We start from the raw sequence: 10,422 nt of genomic DNA, 5'->3' as shown, positions 1-10,422 counted from the left end.
CTCCTCTTCACTTCCCCCATTCCACACTGTCCTATTCTCATTCCCCCTCCCTGCACAGCCTTCAGCCAGGGAACCCTGTTTCAGCCATGTGGAGGGGGAGCCAGGCCTGACTCAAGCTGCCGTGGCCAGCACCCTCTTTCCAGTTCTACAGGGGGCCCCCACTCACTGGTGCTGTCCCCCTGGCCCCAGCAGAGACTGCAGCAAAAGTTGAAATCGGCATGCAAAGGAGTTTATTTATCTGTTTAATTAAGAGGCATTTGCCAGCCACGTTCGGGTCCATCCGTCTCACTTACAACCATGTCCCGGCAAAATTAAACATAATAAATACAGGGAGGCTGAAAGCAAAGGGCACGCTCGAGATCTATGGGCAGAGCCAGAAGTTGCACCGGGTTGCGGTTATAAGCACATCTTTCTTTGCAAGTTCCTCTCCCCTCCGGGGCCTGGTGCCGGAGGGATGCTCTCCGAGAAAGGGCTGTGGGTGCCGTTCAACTCTACTCTTCCCAGTCAGCACTGTTGCCAAGCTTTATTTATTTTAAATGAGCCCCCAGGACGTCTCCCCGCTCCTTCTGTAGAAGGGGAGAGAGCTCAGCACACAGCAAAAGGAACATCTGAGCCCAGCCGGCGCCCGGGTGTTCCACCTCAGGCCTTGGTGGGCGAGAGGCCGCGGCAGCTGCAGCCCTGGAAAGCTCTTTGCGGACTCCTGCTGCATCTGGGCCATGAGCTCCCGGCAAGGAGGCAGCCTGGGCCGAGCCGAGCCATGGAGAGACAGAGCTTTGGACTTCGGTGCCAGCAGTGGCCAAGCCACCGTTCAGCACACCAGCCCCAGAGGCCCACAGAGGCCGGGCGGGAGCAGTGTATCTCGCTCTCTGATCTGAAGGCTCAAGAGCCTGTGTGCTTAAAATTCCCAGAAACTGGAGCGTACAAGTGGAGACTGGCGATGCGCTGTCATTGGTCGCGAATGTCACACCTCGCACTCGCTCAGCACGTCTAAGCTTTCAGAGCGCCTGACGTACCTCATCCTACTCATCCTGTTAGGTCGGGAAGGCATGATGGAGCCTGCTTGGAATACGACACTCCTAGGGTCCCAGAGGTGGCCCAAAGTGACACAACTAGTTGGAGGTAAAGCTGGCTGGGAAACAGGCTCCTGGCTCTCGGCCACACAGGGCCTGTGCCTCTCTGCCCCCGCTCGGCTCACATCCCTCCTTGAGCACCTCGTCACTAGCCCTGGGCTCGCTCCCCTAATGGGATCAGGCAGGAGGTCGCCAGAGCTCAGTGGGTTGCTGCACCCCATGATGAGTCCAAGGAGAGGGGCCGCCACTGGACCGAGGAAGCCCTGCCTCGGGGTTTCTAGCCAGTCTGCCACGCGGGGCTCAGGCTTCCTGGGTCTTCACCCACGCCCTGCACCTGCCCTGACACCCTGCAGCTGTCCCACCCTACTGAAGCCCGGGCGTGTCCACTTGGTGCCCAAGGGGCACAGGAGGTCGTGCAGCCGCTCAGAGATGAAGTTCCCAGCTCGAATCTGGTCTCAAGTGAAACGCCCTTGCTGGGAGCTCCCAGGGCGGGACAGACAGGTGACAGCTGCCGCTCATGCCAGGGTCCCGCTTTAGGCGCATCAGCTCAGAGGACCACGGGAGGGGCTGTAGAGCCCAGGAAAGCTGGCAGCTCATCGCCCCACACAGCCCCGGGGCACCTCTCCTCCTCCAGACCTCCGCAGAGGACTGAGCACTCAGGACGGAGCTCCAGAGCTGGGGGATCGGGGCCACACTGTCTAGGTCCCGCTGTCCAGCAGACAGCTGTGATGTCCTCAGGGGCAGGCACGATGCCTTTTCTTCTCCCCTGAAGCACCCGCCAAGGGAGACCCCGACACGTCTCTGGGGATCGCCCTGTCAGGAAAGTCTGCCTGTACCTCACACAAACCTTTCCACCTTCATTTTATTCAAAGGCTGAAGGCCTTGAAGGAAGCAGAAGCAGAAGTCACTCTCTCTGCCTCACTCCCTGGAGGGACTGGGTCACCCACCGGAACTTGTAGAGCAAAGCTGTGTGTCGAGAAGGGGCTTCAGGACACCGGCGCTTGAGCACTGGGCAATGAGCAGGGCCCTGCGTGCTTCAGGGTGAGCGAGAGAAAAGCCCGTGTATCCCACACAGACGGGGACGTGGACGCAGCTGGGGGAGACTCCACTGTCGAACCCTGTGCGGACCTGCAGGCCAGTTAGAACGGAACTCAGGAAACATCACTCGGGCTCCAGAGCAGAGGCCACGGAAGGGGTCGCGGTGTTCTTTCCTCGGCAGTGGATAGATCAGGGCCGCCCAAGGAGGAAGGGGTCACATGCCCTGACTCAACAGCTGGTATTTGAGGAAGTCGGCCTTTCTGTTTTGCCATCCATATACATATCTGTCTATCTATCTATTATTTTTTATAGAGAAGTTTTTTTGCTATAGGGTGTGTGCTCTCACCAGAGAGACAGAAAGCAAGAAATCACCACCCTCCCCCCAGAGGGATGGCCAGTCCGCAATCCCTTCTCCATTCTCCTCTCTGGATCTCGGGTGTGCACGCACATGTGCCTAGCATGAGTTTTAAGCTACCAGGTCCAGGACTCGAACCACAGTTGACTACGTGGGAGTCCAGTGACAGAATCGTTGCACTATCTGCTGGTCTCTTTGCCATTCACATTTTAAAAACAAAAATCTTACTTAGAGAGGCAGCAGTGACCTTCTCTCAGGTTAGAGGAGCAGAGGCTGCAAGGGGACCCACCCAGCACAGCACTGCGGGGGAGGAGCGCTGGCTGGGGCCCCCTGGGCCCAGGGCTGTGCAGGCGAGGCCCTCCAAACCCTGAACAGGCCTGGAACTCCTGCCTGGAGCCCAGTCCGGCACTCAGCTGGTTAAAGCATCCTCCTGGTCCTGGGGGCAGCACTGAGGGGCTGGCTCTGTGCTCTTCCCTGCCCTTTGTGCCCCTTAAAGCCAAAACGTCCACTCATGAAAAGCTCATTAGGGGCCTGAGGCACACGGAGGCTCAGAGAGGCAGCACTGTCCTGGCAAAGCACACGGCCCTGGGGAGGCCGGTGCACTGTGTCAGGCGGCTGGTGCCAGGCTGCAGACAGGACAGCGCGGAGGCAGCTGGCAGAGAGCTGGGGTGGCAGGCTCTTAGAAGCCTCATGGGAGCTGAGCTTGTCCCAGGCCTTGCAGGGGTGGGGACAAGTCTGGCCCAGGGAGCAGAGGAGCTCACAGAGCTGTGAACCTGCAGGCACGCCTGCCTGCACCTCCAAGAAGACGAGGCCGCAGAGCAGCTCCATCCTCAGGCTTCGAGGGGACTGAGTGGGGACAGGGAGGAGGGAGGGTCAGACAGGATCCTGGCTGCCACCAGCCCTGCCTGGTAGCTCACGGCATGCCAGGGATATTGTGAGAATAGTGGCCCAGTGTGAGCTCTGCGTGGGCAGAGGGTACTTGTGCAGTTCTGGAAGGTCCCTAAGGATGGCCCAAGAGCAGGGCAAGGGCCATGTCTTTGGCAGGCACGCGGGAGTGGGTTCTGGCAGGCGTAAGGCACGTCCCGGCCCCCTTCCTTCTGCACCCTCTCGCTCCTGATCTGCGCCAGCACCAGGGTCCAGCGGTGTTTGGCACCGACGCCACTCTCCAGTTCCAAGGCATGAGGTTTCTGAGAATTCACTGGCAGGGAGGTCCGGGGCCGGCGGAGGCCCTGTGCTGCTCTCAGCAGCTCCCGCCTGTCCTCCCGCTGAGAGTTGCTGCATTAGGATGGGGGAGCGGCTGCTCCTTTTCTTACTTCCCTAGGAATCTGTGACTTTTGATTCCTGCTTGATTAATATACAGCCAACAGAGACTGTATTTAAGGCAGCTTTAATTCTCTCAGGTCACCAAACTCTGGAGCGGCAAAGCTGCGAGGAGCCAGCCCCGCAATAGATCAAACACTGGGCCCTTCAAATCGCTCCGTGGCCCAATTTCTCATCGCTGCTGCCGCCTGATAACCCTCCCAGCCTGCAGCCAATCCCCCCCTTTCCTAGGGGTGGTCACGGGGGGCTGGAGGTGGCTATCCATGGCCGAAACTCTCCTGGCAGCCTGGAAGAGAGCTGGAGGACTCAGGGCTTCCTTCCACCCTGCAACCATGAGCTCACCAGCACCAGGGACAGCGCTGGCCAGGCCCCGGGGCTATCACTGCCTCACCAGGCCTCCCTAGGCCCAGATGGATGGTGTATGTGATCCTCTGCTTTCAGGAGGTGGCCTGTGGCAAGCCTTGCAGACAGCCACATTTTACCAAAACATCCTCCCAGGCAAATGGGTCTCCCGCTGCCCTCTGGGGCCAGCACACTCTCGCTGGCTAAATCTCCCTTTAGGCTTTCTCTAAATCCAGGTTCTCGTCTTCTGAGCCCTGAGACCCCCTCCCCCCCAGGGAGAAGCAGACAGCGCTTAGCTAGGACCACCCGGCCAGCCTCCTGCTAGTCCCTTGTGCCCAGGGTGTTTGCTCAACCTCCTTCCCTCCCTCATCAGCAGCTCCTGAAAAGCAGGCTAATTCCCTGCTTAGCACCTGGGAGCTCACTTGCTTGGCGGGGGTGGGGTAGGATTGCCTGTGGGGCTGCCATTTCCTCCCAAGCGTCTTTTATAGACTTGGTCCATGTTGCAATTCGGGAGACACCGCAGGGCTGCACAATGCGGGAAGATTACTCTCGGAAGCCGGGCTTGTAAATTACCTCCCAGTGGGGGCAGGGAATGCGCCTGCTAACGAGAACCCAGTGCACAAAACCATTCTCATTTAGGAGCAGGATCTTCCTGGATCAGACTCTGATCAATCCGGGCTGCCACCAACACACCATGTATTAGGAAGAAAGGTTTGCAGCGAAGTTGGAGGAAGCCCTGGACCTGCCTCCCCAGGCCTGCCCTTACTGCTGTTTCAGTAGGGTTTCCTTCAAGCCTAGCCCCGCTGAATTGATTCCCTCACTCTGCGTCCATCCGCTTAAACATATTGTCTATAGATTCCCAAATTGTTGCTACACTTTCTAAGAGAAGGATGCAGTGGTTAAAAATTAACAGTAAATTTATAGGAATTCTATATGGCAATTACAGAATTATAATGAAGCGGCTGCCACTTGGCCAAGTGCGGGTAATTGGAAATCCGCGCTGGGAGACTGGAATCTTTACTGTATTGGGATTGTGGGTCAGTGGGACCTTGAGCTGGGAGAGCGCTTCTCTAGAGGGAGGAGTGGCCAGGCTTTGGAGGCCACACAGGAGGATCGCCAAGGTGGTCCCCAGGGGGTGCGGGAACCATGGTGTGTGGGTGTTTGGGGTCTGGGGCACAGCTCAGATGCCATTAGCTGGGCCTGGAGAAGGGAGAAAGAGAAAGCAGTAAGGCCACTGCCAGCCAGGGGGAGGTCACTGTGGTGCCGACGGAGCCAGACACAGGCACGCCCTAAACACACCCGCCGCCCTCCCTGCCCCGTGGGTTAATGCCCCTTAAGACAAGACAAGAAAAGAAAAAGGATTGGTAAGAGAGAGATCGCTTCACCAATGAAGACACCAACTCTGTTTCAGGCGGTGTTGCCCTCACCCTACACCCTCATGGAAGCAATGGTCTTTGGAGGGGCTGGCGGGTGGCGTGGTGGTTAAGGGCGCTGGACTCCCACATGGCCGACTGTGGTTCGAGTCCCAGACCTGGTGAGTTGCTTTCTCAGTTTCCCTCTCTCTGAAATAAATAAATAAAGTTAAATAAAATAATTAATGAAAAAAATGGTCTTTGGAATTGTTCGCATCCCATCTCTTTAGGGGTCCAGTGACCGAGGTGGTGGGGGCAGAGGGTCTCTGTGAAAGGGGACCTCGGATTCGAAGAAGAGGAGTTTTGCCAGGAGACTGAGTACGACTTCCAGGTTCTTGAATTTTGGTTTGGACTTGATGCGGCGACAGCAGCTGGTGGCAAGTGGCTCTCAAACACCCACACAGCTACTCTGAGCAGAGAGGCTCTGTGTGTGAGCTCACGGCGGATCTTAAGACTCGATATGGTAAAAAGAATGAAAATATCAATAATTTGTGCATCAATCATACATCAAAATGATAATATTTAGACTACACGGGGTTATGTAAGTCTACTATTAAAATTAGTCCCACCGTTTGTTTTTTCGCCTTTTCTTTAAAACAGGGTGTGGCCCTGTCGCAGCCCTCCCAGCCAGGACTCCACGCCAGGCTCTGTTCAGACGGGGCCTTGCTGCTGCCCGCGCAGCCAGGAGTACAGGTGGGTGCTGCGGAGCCTTGACATCGGCCGGATCAAACTGGGCCCTCCGTTTCCCTAGCCTGTGGCGCGCAGGTCTCTGTCTCACATGCTGCAGTGGTTGGGCTTTATTTTTTTTGAGAGAGATTTTTGCTGTGGGATGCGTGCACTTGCTGGACAGACAGACAGAAAGCAAGGAATCACCCACCCAGGGAGGACGGTCATGCCGCAAACCCTTCTCCTTCATTCTTTTCTTGGGATTTGGGGCACACATACATGTCCAGCATGAGTTTCGAGCCACTGGATCCAGGACTTGAACTGCAGTCGGCCATGTGGGAGTCCAGCGCCTTAACCGCTATACCAACTGCTGGCCCCTTAGCATTATTTGCCTTTTAATGTGGCTCCTGAGAGGCTAAGCCTTTGCATGTGGTGTGCTCTCGCTTCTGCTGGGCAGTGCTGGGCCGTGCTGGGCTCCATGCCTTCCCACTTGGCGCACTCCCCAGCTGCTCACTCTAACCCTTGTCTAGGACCATGCCTGGCCGTTGGCTGCCTCTCAGGAAGAATGTGGCATGAACAGCCTGCTCCATCTTTTCCATGTGGACCCAGAAACACAAGTTTTGGTGGGGGGAAGCATGCCCGATTCCCCCACCCTCAGAACACAGACATCCAGCGACTGTGTGCCCCATGCTGAAATACCTGTGTCGCAGGGTGTCCGATCTACCCGGTGCCCGGGACCAGGGCCTGTCACTGCTCTGCTGGTGCAGCTGTGTGGGCTCTAGTGGGGACAGGGTGGTGCTGGCTTTCCTCTGTGCCCCCTCTTCCCCAGGATGGTCCTAGAACACCAGCAGAGGCCCCTCTTGTCCCCCCCTGACAGAGCTCGCTCGCCCAGGTCCAGAGACCTGCGTCCTCCTGACCTGCGTCCAGAGAAGTGTCCGGGCAGCCAACTCCCCTGTGGCCGAACTCACTTGCATTTGGCTCCGGGGTGAACTTATTGATTTTCCTCTCGGGGCAGAGAGAGGCTCGGAAATTCCACTCCAGTGATGCAGGCAGTACTTGTCACAGTAACAGTGCTTTGGACAGCTCAGGCCTCAAGCTCCTGGTACCCTCGGCCTCCTACATCCAGCGCCCTCTGAAGGCAGAGAAGGGAGTTGGAGGGGACTGGCCTTTCCATTTGATCAGACAGAGAAGCTGAACAACAGGGAGTGGAGGACCTGGAGGACCCCTGGGGTAGAAAGTGGAACTGAGACTTGGGGTTGGCGTCTGAGACCACACCCCCTTCTACCTGAGGAAGAGAAGGACTGAGCTTGGGTCATCTGGGGCTTGCAGGGAGCCCGTAGTCCAGGTCCCCTGCCTCCGGCCCACCCCAGCCTCAGCTCTCAGACACTCCCCACATGTGGGAAGCAGGGCGTGCCTCGGCCCAGGTCCCGCCGACGGTGCCTCTGAACAGGTGGTCATCGTCCGGAGCCTTGGCGTCTGCAGCTGCAAGGATGGGACCAAAGCACCTCTCTCGGGGCCGGGTCCCCAGGACGGCCTGTACACAGAGGAGCTGGCACACGCAGACGCTCAGTGAACCAGGCTCATCAAGCCAACACGTATCTATGGAGTGCCTCCAGATACTTCATTCTGCACCCCTTCTCTGCAGTGCCCACTAGACAGCCAATGAAGTCTTCCTCTCCAGGCTGGATGGACTGAATTCCCCTGTCCGCATCCTAGGCTCCGGCAGAGAGAGCCCAGCTAACTCGCAGTTATCCATGCAAACGGAGTGGACTGTTCCACTGGTCACTCGGGAAGAGCAGAGTCCACAAACAATTCTTATCTGGACCCGGTGCGCATTACGCTTATTTTTGCATCGGATTTACCTTCCTAATCACTGTTTGCTCTGGCTGACGCTCAGTCCTGTTTGCACTACCAGAGCTGAGGCTGCTGGTGGTGAGGGGCGTGCCCTGGAGGCCCGTGGGACCCCCCCAGGAGCCACTCACACCCCACCCCTCTGTGGTCTCTCCCTGCAGCTCCTGCCATGCTCTTCCAGGCTCTGCCCACGTGGTGGCTGGGCAGAGGGGGCACAGGCGGGTGCTGGGTCGGTAGTGTTTGCTCCTGGAGGCAGAGCAGAGATGAGAGGCACCCCACTTGCAGCTCTCTGGGAGCTGTCCATCCGCTGCTCTCGGTCTCTCTGTCTCTCCCTCTCATCTGTCTGCCACTGTGTGTGCATGTCACTCTCACTTTCTGCCCTTCCCTCCACTGGGGTTCCTTACTGCACTCGTCACCCCGGAGCAAGCAGGGAAGCAGATACTCCTTTTAACAGACAGATCTTCCATGCAGCCAGGGGTGGGGCAGGGCCCTTCTTCCTCAGAGCTGTGCGCTATGGTGGCCGCGGCTTGGGTCTTTATGGCCCCCGCATCCCATCTGTAGAGCTGGGAGGGAAGGAGACGGCACCGTGGGCCCAATGTCCCCCTCTCGATAGGCAGAGAAGCTGAAATCCAGAGAAGAGGCAGGTGTCTATCCTCTCCCCGCAGAGAGATCTCTCAACATGGCAGGAGCCTGCCCTGCACGAGGCAGCCAGGGCGGCATTGGTCCCTGACCTGGGCGGTGCTCCGGTTTTCTGAGCACACCGGCTGTGTCTCTGGCCAGTGGCTCATGCTATGTTGGGACGCTGGGGCGGCCCCTGGAGCAGCCCAGCTGCGAGGCTTGCTCACTCTCCACACCGGGCCAGGCCAGAAAGCAACAGCCTCGAGTGACCACTGCCCTGGGAAGCCCTCGGCCCTTGCCTGTGCCCTGTGCTCTGCCTCTGCGGGCCCAGGTGCAGGAGGGAAGTATGGGTCGGGGGCTCAGGGGGTGCCCTTCTGCTCTCACGGGCTCCCAGTGCCAAGGCTGCCGGGTGATGCTGACCTCTGGCCAGCTCACGGGGTACATCCCCACCTCAGAGCGACATGTAGGACAGACAGGTATGAGTGGGACCCCAGGCTCAGGTTCTTCCCAGAAGTATCACCCAGGCCTCTGGCCAGTTGGGCACATGCTTTAGGGACCCCAGAAGCTTTTGTATCTTTCTAGCACTTTCCAGTAGGAGAATCCAGATCTTCTGCAAAGATGCCGAGCCCATGATGCTAGAAAATGTATGCAGCTCGGGCCTGAAGTTCTTGCCCAAGAGGGGGATTTCTGGGGGAGGAGAAGGAGGGTGGGGCTGTCCCCAGGGGGGTAGATGGTACACAGAAAAGTGGAGATGGGGCAGAACACACCTGGGGCCTGGGGGGGTCCCTCTGCCAGAGAGGCAGGCTACAAGGGGCTCTCAGGAAAGGAAACAAGTGAGGGCCCCGGGCCACGCCCCTCAGGCGAGCTTCACCCTGCACCCCGCCCTCCCTGCCAGCGGGGTGGAATCAGGCTCAGGGAGGACACGTTCCTGGGTGCTCCCTGCCCTCTGCCCACCACCCCACTGTGTGAGCAGATCTGGCATGAGCTCCGGAGGAACTTCAGCCCGGGTGGGATGTGTGGAAGAGAAGGCCAGCCCCCCACCTCTGCACACCACAGAGACGTGGAGCAGCTGGCCTCATGGAGGCGGGAACAGGTGACCTGGAGCAGACTGGTTAGTTCCAGCTCAGGAAGCAGCTAGGCTCTAAGTCAGCCTTTAAAGCTTAATTCAAGTTGAATAAAACGAAGCCCCAGGCCCTCGGCTGCACTTGGCACCTTTTCAGGGCCCAGGCGCCAGGTGTGGCCAATGGCCGGTGTACTGACCCAGACAGAAACCTTCCCATGGGAGGGCCAGCCTATGGCACTGTAGTTAAGCCCTGCACTTAGGGAGCTGGATCCCACGTGGCTGGCTGTGGTTCAAATCCTGGCCCCGGCTGCTTGAGAGACATGCTGGGTACGTGTGCATGCCCCAGATCCCGACAGGATTGAGAAACGGGGGAGAAAGGATTGTGGTGTGATCATGCCCCAAAGGGAGTGCCTTCTCTCTCTCCGGTGAGCACGCATGCCCTCTGGCGATAAAAAGAGAAAAGAACCAGCCCCATTGGTGCAGGGAGATCTACTGGACATTCCTGCCCCAAAGCTTTGCAGGCCTGTTTCCGCGTCTCTACAATGGGGAGAGGAATGTCCTCCCTAACTGCTGCCCAAGACCCGGTGACACGACAGATGGCCAGAGTGTGCAAATCCTGGGCAAAGTGGCCTGGTGGCTTGTGCCCAAGCTGCCGGGCTGTCGAGGATGGGGAGAGACACTGGCAGG

The 10,422-nt window shown here is 58.2% G+C and overlaps 1 protein-coding gene across 1 annotated transcript in view; it reads right to left on the bottom strand.

The window, feature by feature from the left end:
- RBFOX3 (RNA binding fox-1 homolog 3) overlaps positions 1 to 10,422 on the bottom strand; it is a 353,380-nt gene that overhangs the window by 92,461 nt on the left and 250,497 nt on the right. The gene's annotated exons all lie outside the window — the stretch shown is intronic.

This window comes from Tupaia chinensis, unplaced genomic scaffold (genome assembly GCF_000334495.1).
Source record: "Tupaia chinensis unplaced genomic scaffold, TupChi_1.0 Scaffold000159_1, whole genome shotgun sequence".
NCBI classification, from domain to species: Eukaryota; Metazoa; Chordata; class Mammalia; order Scandentia; family Tupaiidae; genus Tupaia; species Tupaia belangeri.
This window is presented reverse-complemented; position numbering and strand designations above follow the sequence as displayed.